Below are 13,157 nucleotides of genomic sequence, written 5' to 3'. Positions count from 1 at the left end.
GAACAGATTTATCTGACACTCGAGGTGCAAAACAGTAAAGTATTTCATAAAATAACAATCAGCATGTACATAGAGAAAAACTAAAAAGTACATAAACACGCACATAAATGTACGTAAACACGCATGAAAACCTACATGAACACGCATGAAAATGTAAGTAAAAATGCACAAAAACGTTTGAAAATACACACGAAAACGTACGTAAACAAGTACCTAAACTCAAGAACTGGCTTAGAATGGAATTCAATAGAAACTAAATCCGATTTTAGAAAACGATTTGCAAAAAAAGGAATTGGTAGCAGACAGTGTAAAGGAATCGAACAAGGAAATTTCCTACGATCTTCGGAATTCAAACACATTAAAGCTACTTTGACACAAACCTGATTACACGTCCCTGCTTCATTTGCATACACCTACTAAATCTAAATGAACAAAACATCAAAAGAGAAGATGCAGGACATGCCGGAACACAAACAAACTCACACTGAACAAAACATGAAGGGGTGTCAACACAATAAACATTCCCACACAGGGACAAAACAAGAACAAGAGTACAATGACGACGACACACAAAATAAAGTAGCCTTAATAGAACAAAACATGAAAGGGGATCACATATTTCAACTAGACCTAAATGAACAAAACATGCAAAAAGATGACACAAGAAACATCCTCACATGTGGACAGGACAATAACTCAAGTGCCGTGATGACAAGACCATAGAATATAATGCTGTAAACGAACAAGAAAGACATGCAGGATATCTCGGAACACTAACCCTACTTGAAACGAAACATAAAAAGAAGGACCGCATAGACTATGTTGGGACACTAACTAACTCTAACTGAACAAAAAGAGACAATGTGGAATAGGTTGAAATTATAACCAGTACTAACTGAACAAAACATGGAGAGAAGAGGACACATGGTGCATACTTACTTGGAGATAGAATAACTACATGATGTTTCAACACTATTCAGCTCTAACAGAACCAAACATGAAGGGAAGACGACGCAAGAAATATTCTGACACATAGACAGAACAATAACAAGAGTGCCATGACGACAAGACCGTGAAATATCATTCAGTCACTTTAATGAGTTCTTACTGATCAAAACGTGAGAGACAACACACGATATGTTTTAAGACTTATTACCTGAACAAACACTCTCTGACATATTTAATGAAAATATGAAAATTTGAACATAGGAAAATGAACAGACAGGAGACAGACGTTGTCAACGTGAAATGTAGGTCATTCATAAGCTATTACTTAGAACTGTGTTTAAAGTCTAGATTTAAACACTTGCACTGAGGTTACAGGTCAAATCTCAGGGGGCAGAGCATCTCACAACACCAGGGGAACGCCCTCAAACCTAGGAGTTTCTTCTTGGCTCTTAGGATCACGAGTAGAACAGCGTTTTCCGAGCGAAGGCTCCGATCAGGAACATAGGGAAATTAAATATGAAAGATATGAAGGGGCGATTCCATGCATAATTTTGTATAATACAACCAGTGACTCATTTTGTGATTTTCTAGGAAATGTGATCTCATACCAGCATTACAAATCAATGACACCATCCATGTCTTTAAATACATGATCAATTCTTCAAAAAATATTTAAAAAATTTAACTTAACTCAACTCAACTTTATTTATAAAGCCCTTTAAAACAGCCACATATAAAGACAAAGTGTTGTTCACAATTAAAAGATAGTTTCCAAAAAAACCTAAATGGACCATAAAATAATGAAAACACTTAAAAAGTAAGGAAAATGATAAACTAAAAAAAACAGCCACAAAGTCTCATGGAGGGTCAAAATTCAAGAAATAAAAATGTGCCTATCACTTTTGAGTGAATCACTCAGAACTTTTATTAAGACACACTAATGACATGATGAGTTATTTTATAAAAATATATCAAACATTAACCAGTAAGAGTAAAGTAGCTCGAAGCTTCAAAAATGGTTGGCGACTGCCTGTCAAGATTATCTCCATTGCCCTGTCTGTTTCATTTTGGTGCAGCTTAAAAAGAGGTGAATATCTTCAACTAGGTAAAAAAAAACAATACTTTCCCTTCCCCTTCTGACCCTTGATTGGTTACAAGCTCCCTTGCATTTCTTTTAGCGTCAGCATTAACATTAGCCACCAAGCACATCAGACGCACTAATGACGCTAATTGGCCAAGAGTTCGGTTTTCCTCTGAGTGGCTATTATTTCTTTGAGGTGGGGTCTTCCAGCCATCTGAGGCCAGCCTCTGACCCCTTCTCAGATCGATCCGCCGGTCTGAAAATTCCAAAAGTGAAAGAGGACGGCGAGAGGCACGGCTCACGTTCATAAATAATGCGTGCAAGGCACTGGGGGTTGCAAGTTGCTCTTGCCTTTGTGTTTTGGGGACACCGGAGGAGTGTTTGGAGCCTCACAACTGACGAAGACTTGATGAAAATTAAATTACAAATTAAATGCACTCAAATGAGTCAAATTTGCTTCATTATAATCAGTTTTGGGTTGGGTTATGCTTATTTAGTTCTTTAGTTGTGAGTTACTCTTACGGGGTTGGAGTCATTGGAGGGACATTGAGCTCTTTAAGGTTCACACCAGACTCAGACTTGATCTAACTTATAAGTTACAAATTCGATTCACTCCAACTCGTCAGATTTGCTTCATCATACTGTTTTTCTTTTGTTTTGATTGTTCATTTCTTGTTCAGTTACAAGTTACTGTTGCTTTTGTGCGTGGCAGTTTCAGGCACCGGAGTATAATCGAGCTCTTCAGGCTCATCTGACTATCTGATATAACTTTTAGGTTATGCACTCTTCCTGCTCAAATTTGCTTATATAAAAAGGTCTTATCTAGAAAATTGTTTTGGATCCAAACAATTTACTAGATAAGATCTTTTTAAAAAAGATAAAATAATTAATCTTCTTTTTTAAACTAAAAACGTAAGTTCGAGGGGACTTAAAAAATTGTTTGTGTAGAATGCTTTTCTCGTTTTAAATTTTTTTGGTGTGAAAAAAACAAGATCATCATAAAAAAAATAATAATCTTATTTCAGTATTTGAAATTGCATATTTTACAAAAAAACTTTTTTTTAAAAACATCAAACATCAGCAGAAAAAAATCTTCTCATTTTAAGAAATATATGCTATTCAAGCCAAAAATAAACCTAAAAACAGGCAAAACTATCTCACAGCATTTAGATGAAATATTCTTTTTATTTTAAGAATATATTACTTATTTTTAATAGAAAAATAACTTAAAATGTCTTAAAATGAAAAAAACAAAAAACTAATGTGAAATAAGTTACAAATAATATTTAAGATAAGCCAAACATTTTACTAGCATCTAACAAATATAATTTTGTCTCATTTCACTAGAAAACCAGTTAAAATGTCCTTAAAACCCGAAATGAATCATACCTACAATAAGATAAACAATCTACCGACATCTAGATAAGATAATTCTGCCTAGTTTAAGAATAAATTGTCTTAATCTACTAGAAGAGTGTTTAAACGTCTTAAAACTTCAAAAGAATCACGCATCAAATAAGCTAGCCAATCTACCAGCATCTAGGTGAGGTAATTTTATTTATTTCAAGAATAAATTGTTTTAGTTGACTAGAAAATAATTGAAAAATGAGAGAAAATCTTACTGAACAACCTATCAGCACCTAGAAAAGATAATTTATCGTATTTAAAGAGAAATTGTCTTTTTTATAACTAGTTAAAATATAAACATGGAATAAGCTAAAATTCCCGCCAGCGTCTAGAAGTTTAATGTAGTCCACTCTTTGATATGTTGTTTCTTGATTATCAAAACCAATGAAATATTTGATTCTATTCTGGCATTTGAATGTCTTATTTAACAACTTATTTTTGCAACTCAATAAACCTCGGCACATTTTCATTCCATTTAAAGCTCGTCTCCAAATTCCCATCACAAAAATTCATTCCAGCTAGCATGTCCAAAAAGCTCGATAATTGATCGGCCTTTCTATATTTACCTCAAATTTGCATATCACCCGGCAATGTACAACACCCGCTATTGTTTTGCTTTTATGTAAGCAACCCGATTTTGACAAAGTCGTTTGAAGGGCGTTGCCTGTTTGTAGCATGCTCCAATTTTGGATGACCTGCACTGGCTACCTGTCATTTTAAGATGTGGTTCTGTTGGTATTATACAAAATCTTGCATGGACTTACCCCTCATATCTTTCAGAATTAATTTCCCCCTATGTTCCTGCTTGGAGCCTTTGATTGGAAAACACTGTTCTACTCTTGATCCCAAGAGCCAAGAAGAAACTTATAGGTTTGAGGAAGTTCTACATTTGGGCCCTCAGTGCTGTGGAATGCTCTGCCCGGTGAGATTCGACCTGTAACCTCAGTGAAAATGTTTGATTCTAGACTAAAAACACACTTATATGTAATAGCCTATGAATGACCTATATTTCACATTGACAACGTCTGTGTACTGTCTGTTCATTTTCCTCATGTTCAGGTTTTGATATTTTTCCTGGTCCTCATGTAGGTTTTAAATCAGGGGGATGGTGGAATGGTAGTCAGTAGTCGGGACAGCAAGCTGAAACGTCTCGTGACTAAGGCCTATACAAAAAAACTTGACTTGACACCGATGCAAATCAATTTGTTGCTGCTCGGGTAGGTTTTATGAGTCTTATTTCAATGACAAAATCGCAGGCAAATGACTAAGATCGGGGGAAAAAATACGACAGGAACAAATAGATATTAAAACCAGCTTACTGTAAGATAAGAAATCAAATCATCGGAGCCAATCATCAATGTTTTGCGTTGTTAAAATAATAAAGAAGAAAACTGAAATGTTTTTTCAAATAATCACAAATACTCATTTTGCACTAAATTGCTAAAAATGTACAGTACAAATAACTAATAATTGACAGACATAATACTAAATGTGATTTGTAACGGTTTTATTCATTGAATTATCATAAAAACAACAAAAAGGCATTTAAGTGCTTAATGAAAAGCCAGTCAGACAATAAAGTGTCAAGTCAAGTCATGTTTATTTGTGACGCCCTTAATCACAAAGAGTCTCAAAGGGCTGCACAGACCAGAGATTATTGCAAACCACAGACATCTTCCGCCGATCTGAAACCTACACGGGGGCAAATAATAAACAGATGTTGTCAACATAAAATATAGGTTATTCATATGCCATAAAATAGAAGTGTGTTTTAAGCTTAGATTTAAACATTTCCACTGAGGTTGCAGATCGATTCTCAGGGGGAAGAGCATTCCACAGCACCGGAGCCTGAATGGAGAACGCTCTCGAACATGCGGATCTCTTCTTGGCTCTTGGGATCACTAGTAGACCAGTGATAAGGGAAAAAGTAATACTGTTGAGAGATGTAGAATACAAATAACACAATCATATGTGATAGTATTTCTTAATAATCTAAAAATTCTTTCTTTGCTTATCATCTTTTTGCTTCTCTCTTTAGCATCACAGCAAGCCTTGGGAGCATAGCAAATAAATACAGCACATAAAATACAGTACCGTTGACTCGCAAAGTTTTTACAAAGCTATTGGGTTTAAAATGAAAAAGGGCAAGACAATTTGGGAGGTCCTTCAACCAATAGCATATCTGAATTTGACTCTGTGACTCAAACCAAAAACAAACCAGCATTTGATGTGACGCTACCCAATAAATTCCACAAAGTTTGAATTTTATGATTACGGACACGTGAAAAGATTTATTATTGATGGTTTATGGTGGGGAAAGTGCTGTAACAAGGGGCTGATCGTGAAAATATCGTAATTAGGGACGCTCTAACCACGGAGCATACTCTACAATGTGTATATATTTATTTATAAACATTGATTTATATTTATTTGTTAGAATTTAGTGTTCTTGTAGCATCATTCTTTGGGGGTGTTTCTCTGCACATGGGACGGGACGCGTGCACTGCATTAAAGAAAGGATGCCTGGGGCTGTGTATTATGAGATTTTGGGGAACAACCTTCTTCCCTCTGTCAGAGCATTGAAGATGGGTCGTGGCTGGGTCTTCCACCACGACAACGACCCGAAGCACACAGTCAGGAAAACCAAGGAGTGGCCCCACAAGAAGCATATCAAGGATCTAGCATTGCCCAGCTAGTCTCCAGAACTGAACTCAATCGAAAATCTTTGGAGGAAGGTCAAACTTTGTGTTTCCCAGCGACAGCCCAGAAACCTGACTGATCTAGGGAACATCTGTGTGGAGTAGTGGGCCAAGATCCCGTCTGCAATGTGTTCAAACCTGATGAAAGACTGCAGGAAACGTTTGACCTCTGTAATAGATAACAAAAGCTTCTGTACAAAATATTCATTTTCTCAGGTGTTCAAATATTTAATTGCAGCTATATCGCACAGTAAATCGTTACAAATTCATGCATTGTGATTTCTGGGTTTTTCTTTTTAGTTTATCCCTCTCACAGTGGACATGCACCTGAGATGAAAATTTCAGACCCTTCCATGATTTCTAAGTGGGAGAAATAGCAAAATCGCAGGGTGTTCAAATATTTATTTTCTTCACTGTATATATATATATATATATATATATATATATATATATATATATATATATATATATATATATATATATATATATATATATATATATATCATCTCATCTCATTAGCCGTACCGCTTATCCTCATTAGGGTCGCGGTGGGGCTGGAGCCCATCCCAGCCATCTCCAGGCAGTGGGCAGGGGACACCCTGAACTGGTTGCCAACCAATCGCAAGGCACACAGGGACAGACAACTCATTCGCTCATTCACACCTAGGGACAATTTGGACCGGGCAATTCACCTGAAATGCATGTTTTTTGGAACGTGGGAGGAAACCGGAGTGCCCGGAGGAAACCCACGCAAGCACGGGGAGAACATACAAACTCCGCACAGGAAGTCTGGAGCTGGATTTGAACCCACGACAGGTTCCCATGACATGAACTCTGCCGCACAAGCTAACCACGGCCAAGATCCCGTCTGCAATGTGTTCAACACATATTGTGACAATTTGTTTTTGATTTTGTATAATGAAGTAAATGCCGTATCAAAGGGTCTAACGTGAAAAAAATCGTAAACTGGTGATGCCGTAATCTACTGTTCATATATATTGTGATTTGATGTTGATGCTGTATAATGGGGGAAATGCCACAAAGAGGGGGCTAAAAACATCTTATTCCACATTTTTATTTAAAAACATCATAATGTAGGGAGGCTGTAACCCGGGTTTCATTCCTAGCTACTCATTTTTGTAAATGAGCAGGCTCGAGGTCCTGAGTGAAGTGAGTGAACGAAACCTGGTGACTTGTGACCATGAGGACCACATGTCCCCTCTCCAGTCAGATGTTGGGCCCAGCTGAACAAGAGGCTCTTTTACCTCCAATTCTCCACGCATTGAATGTCTTGGAACTCAAATTGTTGTCCAAGAGCTTTGGGACCTTGAACAAACCTAGAGAAATAAAAGACGATAGCTCGGGAAACATTCGCCGTTCGGTGCCATTCAGACTGTAGACCCCCGGGATACAGCATCCCCGGATAATGAAACGTCATCCCGTTACGATGTAGAGAGAGATGTTTTTCGGCCCATCTTTAGGCTGTTTTCTCCATCGAACGACACGAACAACCAATTATTTCATATGCCGAAAAAATTCAAACTTTGCTGTGTTTGTGCGTTTTACAAGTGACATCGCTAAGATGCTGGTCTCCTATTGGTCAGCCCCATTTGAAATTCTGGTCTGCTGTTGGTTTGCGTTACCCTCCACAATGCCCATTTTTCCTCACTTTGTTCAGTTCAGCATATTGTGTGACAAACCTGAATTTGTTTAGCTATGGGTCCTAAGACTTGCAGGGATGCTAAAGAGAGAAGCAAGACTATAACCATGGCTTAACGGACACCCACTAGGCCTTTCTGTCTATACATTCAGTTCACAGTTTTGCTTGCTTTCTATCTGTATTTTTGTACTGTGTTTATTCATTCGGGTCCCAGGGCTTGCAGTGGTGCTAAAGAAGCAATATCGTGAACCATGGAAACTGGGACTGGGTGTTCAGCAGGTATTAGGAAGTTAGCATTGGTTTATTTCCCCCAGTATACGACAATTATAACACTTCAGAACTGAATTGTTGTATCCTAGGTGTCGACTGCACTTGGATAGTTTTATAGTTAGGCAGATTTCTTCCTTGAGGGAAAGTAGATAAGATGAATAGATCATTGTTATCGATATTGAAGTGACAGTGTAAAAATATTGACATATTAAAATTGCCACAAGCAAGACGAGTCATTGTCCCGTCATTATCAGGGTCCTCAAATATTTGAAAGACTTTTTATTTTTGCCGGCAGGAGATCATAAGTCAAAAGTTAGTTCATGTCGTCCACAAAGAAGCTACAGTCAACGCCGCGTTTTATTTTGGCCGGGTCATCAATGGGGGTCTGTTTGTGGGCCCCTCATAAAGGAGAGAAGGAGACAATGGACGTCTTGATGGAGAGGACGTATGTCTCGGAATCACATGTATACAAGCACGCCCGAGCCAATGTTCCTCCTAGTCGTGAATCATAACGTGAATGAAGTTTCTGTCATGTTCTGTACTTTTTGTACTGTTGTGTTCTGTTTCGGTCCTTTCATTGGAATTTTAATCTTTGATAGCTATACAAGCATGCCGGTGTAGGACCAGACAGGACCAATGAGCGTTGGCCGTGAACGAGGTGACATTCCTCCAGGTGTCAGAAAAGAACATAGAAGTTTCTATCATATTATGTGCTTTCTGTTGTATTCTGTCTTAGTGCTTTCAATGGAATTTTACTCTGTCTTTAAGATATGACGTCAAAAAGAGATGTTGGCAGTATATAAGGGCACTCGCAGCTTCTACAACGCTATTGTGCTCATTTTAGGATTCATGTTTTGTTTTGTTTGAGCTGGTTAGTGTTTCTCTAGCCAGTATGTTCCCTGCATCCTAGTCCTTTGTTAAGTTAGAAATAGTTGGTACAACATTGTCCCACATTCATGTTTTGTTCATTTGAAGCCAGTTAGTGTTCTTTGTCGTCTTTCTTTCATGTTTTTCTTCTGTTAGGGAATTTTGGTGTTCAAAAATGATGTGGTTTCACTATTTCTTTCCTGTTTTTGTTTTGTTTGAGTTAGAGTTCCGACATATCTTTTGTTGTTTTCCTTTAATGTTTTTGTTCTGTTAGAGTTAGTGTTTCAACAGATTATTGTATTTATTTTCTGTTAGTGTTAAAACTATGTTTCATGGTCTCATGGTCTTGGCTCTCTTGTCATTGTTCCATCAATATGCGGTTACATGTCCTGCATTGTCTGTCTTTCATGTTTCCTTTAGTTAGTGTTCCAACATATCCCATGGTGTGTGCTTTCATGTTTTGTTCAGATAGAGCCAGTTCGAGTTCCAACATTGCTTCATGGTCTCCAGGTCTTTGCTCTCTCGTCATTGTTATAATAATGTGTGGTTAGAAGTCCAGCATGGTCTTAATTTCACATTTTGTTCGGTAAGAGCTAGTGCCCCAACTTATTTTTGTCGCATACTTCTATGTTGTGTAAAGTTAGAGCTAGTTGGTGTAAGAAAATTTGTGGGAATTTTTCTTGTGTCATCTTCTTTTGCATTTTGTTCATTTAGTTTCCCAACATCGTCTCTCATGTTTTTGTGGTGTTAGATGTAGTAAGTGTTCCAACATATCCGGCATTGCCTCCTTTCATGTTTTGATGTGTGAGAACTTATTAGTGGCTAAGCATGATGTAGTTGTTTAACACTTTCATAATACAATTCCAAAAACAAAACTATATTTATGGGGTGGAATCTGATCATTTTGGTTTGACCTGTAAACGATTTTAATCAGTTTTAAAACAACAATTCCAAATTAACACAAAAATAAAAATATATCCATTCAGACAAGAATAACTGGTTTTAAATCAGCTTTAATGTAATTTTAGAACATAAAACTTGTACAAAATAATGTTAAATTATACAATTAGGGATTTTAGTATTGTGTGGTTAAAAGCACCAACTTTTAGTCTTTCATGTATTTCTTCAATCAGAGTTCCAATATATGTGCTGCATTGTCTTACCTTCATGTGTGTATGTTCAAACATATCCCATGCCTTCTCTATTTCATGCGTGGTTGTCAATCCTGTGTTATAGTAGCTTTTTATGCTTTAATTTGTAAAGATCTTAGTAAATTTCCTTGTTTGGTTTCTGTTAATTATCTGATATCTGTGAATAAATCCTGCTCTAAATTCTTATTTTGCCTTTACGATCATGAGATCTAACCAGTTTCTCTCTATAATGTCCTGAATTAAACCTTGAGCTCACAAAACCAGAGCTCAATCCCCGCCGTCCTCCTGGTCAATGTTTGTCAAGGAAATCCTCAGCGTTCACACCGGGACTGAGTTCAAATTTACAGGCAAAATGTCCACTTAACGTTGTTGACTTTCAGGACATTCGGCAACCCGGCAGGAGAGCCGGAACCCCGGTCAACTTCCTTCGTAAAAGTCATGATCAGAGGAGCTTAATCCCTTCGCACCCAACCACTTTGGAATGCACCACGCACGTGTGATCGCCCCCCTCATGACGGGGAATTTTATGGCTAGCACGAGGGCGTTGAAAAAACAAGACGGCAAGGCCACGGGGAAGGAGTGCAATCCTCAGCTATTTGCAACGGAGGACGGGGGGAGGGGCTCCAGCCCAAGAGATGGACGTGATTTCACATTAATTGCGCGCTGGGATTTCTGAGAGCTGTGCAGATTTTGGGTTTTCTTTTTTTTTACAGGCGTGGCAGGGGTTAGCACTGTTGAGCACAGGCGAGCCGGCAAATAAGGTGACTGCAGTTCTTTTTGGTGGACTGGATTCGTTTAGAAGCTTCCGTGGAAGCTCAAACGGAGTAAATCATCAAAGGGAGAATATTATGGCGAAAACAGTCAACTGGGAATGAAATTTAGCAGGGAATATTTGTTCACGTAAATATTCCATATTAGATTTTCTTGATAAGATTCCTGATCTTAAAATTAAGGGCAATTGGACATTTAGAAAGACTTTGGTTAACTATTTGAATTTATCCAATTTGGATATTGTTGACAGAACTTGTGTACAGGACATGATATGAACTTTGAAGCCTGTGCAACTGAAAAATTTGGACACTTTAATTAACTGAACAAAGTTGGTGTTGTTGATGAGACTCCTGATGTCGGAACCGTGGGTTGACAGGGACAGGGATGCCTGAAACAGACTTTGGTTGATTAGTTGAAAGCATAAAAAGTAGATCTATTGTTAAGGATACGAGTCAACATTTCACCAACTTTGCAGAATGTATCTGGAAGAAAATGTTCTGTGGTATAACTGACTCAAAGAACTTCAGATTCAGATTCAGATTCAGATCTACTTTATTGTCATTCTAGTACACGTGTATACAGAACGAAATGTCGATACATCTGACCCGCACAGTTTCCTTGAATGTACAGATATAAGTAAAAGTTGTATTGTATTATGGCTACGTATTGTGTTTTACCATAGTGCCGATAGTGCAAGAGGAGTAGCTAACCAGATGTGCAAAATGGGCAGTCAGGTTAACAAGTCAGGTAAACAGTAACATTAACACTGTAACAATAACGCTGTAAGTACAATAGTGCAGAGAGCAAATGTGCAAGGAGTGGCAAGCTATAAAGAACTGCCAGTAGTGCAAAAAGTCAGATTAGCAGCCGTTTAGATTTAGGTTAACTATATGTTAGATTGACCATTTAACAGTCTAATGGCCAGGGGGACTAGACTACTGCGGAACCTGGTGGTCCTGCACAACAGGTAATGTTCAGTACACTGGAAATAGTTGTTGATGAGATTTTTGGTGTCAAAATCATTAGCAATTGGACGGGGAAGCTGGACAACTACTTTGGTTGGTGATTTAAAATCATCGACCCGAGTTATTGTTTTGTTATTGCCCATCAAGGCTTGTCTATAACAAACAGCAGGTTTAAACATAGAGGAGTCCATATGTGCGTGCGCCTGGCATCAGGACACCCGTAGGCTGCAGTTCGATGATCGATTTTGGTGTCGTTTTATCGGACCTACGACTGCATGTTTTGAAAACTTGGGTGAAGAGAGGAGTGGAGCTGTCAACTGATCACCATCTGGTGGGGAGTTGGCTCCGATGGAGGAAACTGCCAGTCGAACCCGGTAGACCCAAACATGTTGTGAGGGTCTGTTGGGAACGTCTTGCTGAATCTCCTGTCAGAAAGAGTTTTAATCAATACCTGCCGTGGCGACAAGACTCAGACCGGTTGGTGGTCACCAGCGCTAAGGGATGCCGTCAAGCTGAAGAAGGAGTCTTATCAGACCCTCCTGGCCTGTGGGTCTCTGGAAGGAGCTGGCGGGTTTTCGCTGGCTAAGTGCAATGCGGCTTCGGCAGTCCCCAAAGCAAACACTTGAACATGGGAGGAGTTCGGCGAGGCCTTGGAAGGGGACTTCCGAATGGCTTTGAGAATATACGGTTTTACCATTCAGCGTCTAAGGGGTGGAAAGCGCTGTTCCATCAACACTTTATAGTGGAGAAAAGGTTCTGCTGACCTCGACCTAGGGCGTTGTGAAGCGTTGGGGAGAATACTTTGAAGACCTCCTCAATCCCACCATCACATCTTCCTCTGAGGAAGCAGAGCCTAGTAACTTAGAGGTGGGCTCTCATATCTCTGTGGTTAAAAGGGTTGTTAAAAAGCTCCTCAGTGGCATCTCTGCGTTTTGCATGGTGATGTTAGCGTCCTCAAGCCATGATCTTCAGCTCTCACTGGAGAGGTTTGCAGCTGAGTGGGAAGCGGCCGGCATGAAGATCAGATCCTCCATGTCCGAGACCATGGTTCTCAGTCGGAAAAGGGTGGCATTCTCTTTCCGGGTTGAGAATTAGATCCTGCCCTATGTGAAGGAGTTCGAGTATCTTGGGGTCCTGGGAGATCAAAAAAACGGCTCGGTGCAGCGTCCTCCGTCATGTGGACTGGTTTGTCGTGGTCAAGAGGGAGATGAGCAGAAATGCAAGACTCTCAATATACTGGTCAATTTCCGTTCCTACCCTCACCTATGTCATGAACTGTGGGTCATGATCGAAAGAACAAGATCCCCGACACAGGTGACTGAGATGAGGTTCCACGCA

The sequence above is a fragment of the Urocampus carinirostris genome, chromosome 2 (assembly GCF_059441175.1).
Source record: "Urocampus carinirostris isolate Australia breed hairy pipefish chromosome 2, RoL_Ucar_1.0, whole genome shotgun sequence".
Lineage (NCBI taxonomy): Eukaryota > Metazoa > Chordata > Actinopteri > Syngnathiformes > Syngnathidae > Urocampus > Urocampus carinirostris.
The sequence above is the reverse complement of the archived record's forward strand: the minus strand, read 5'-3'. Positions refer to the sequence as shown.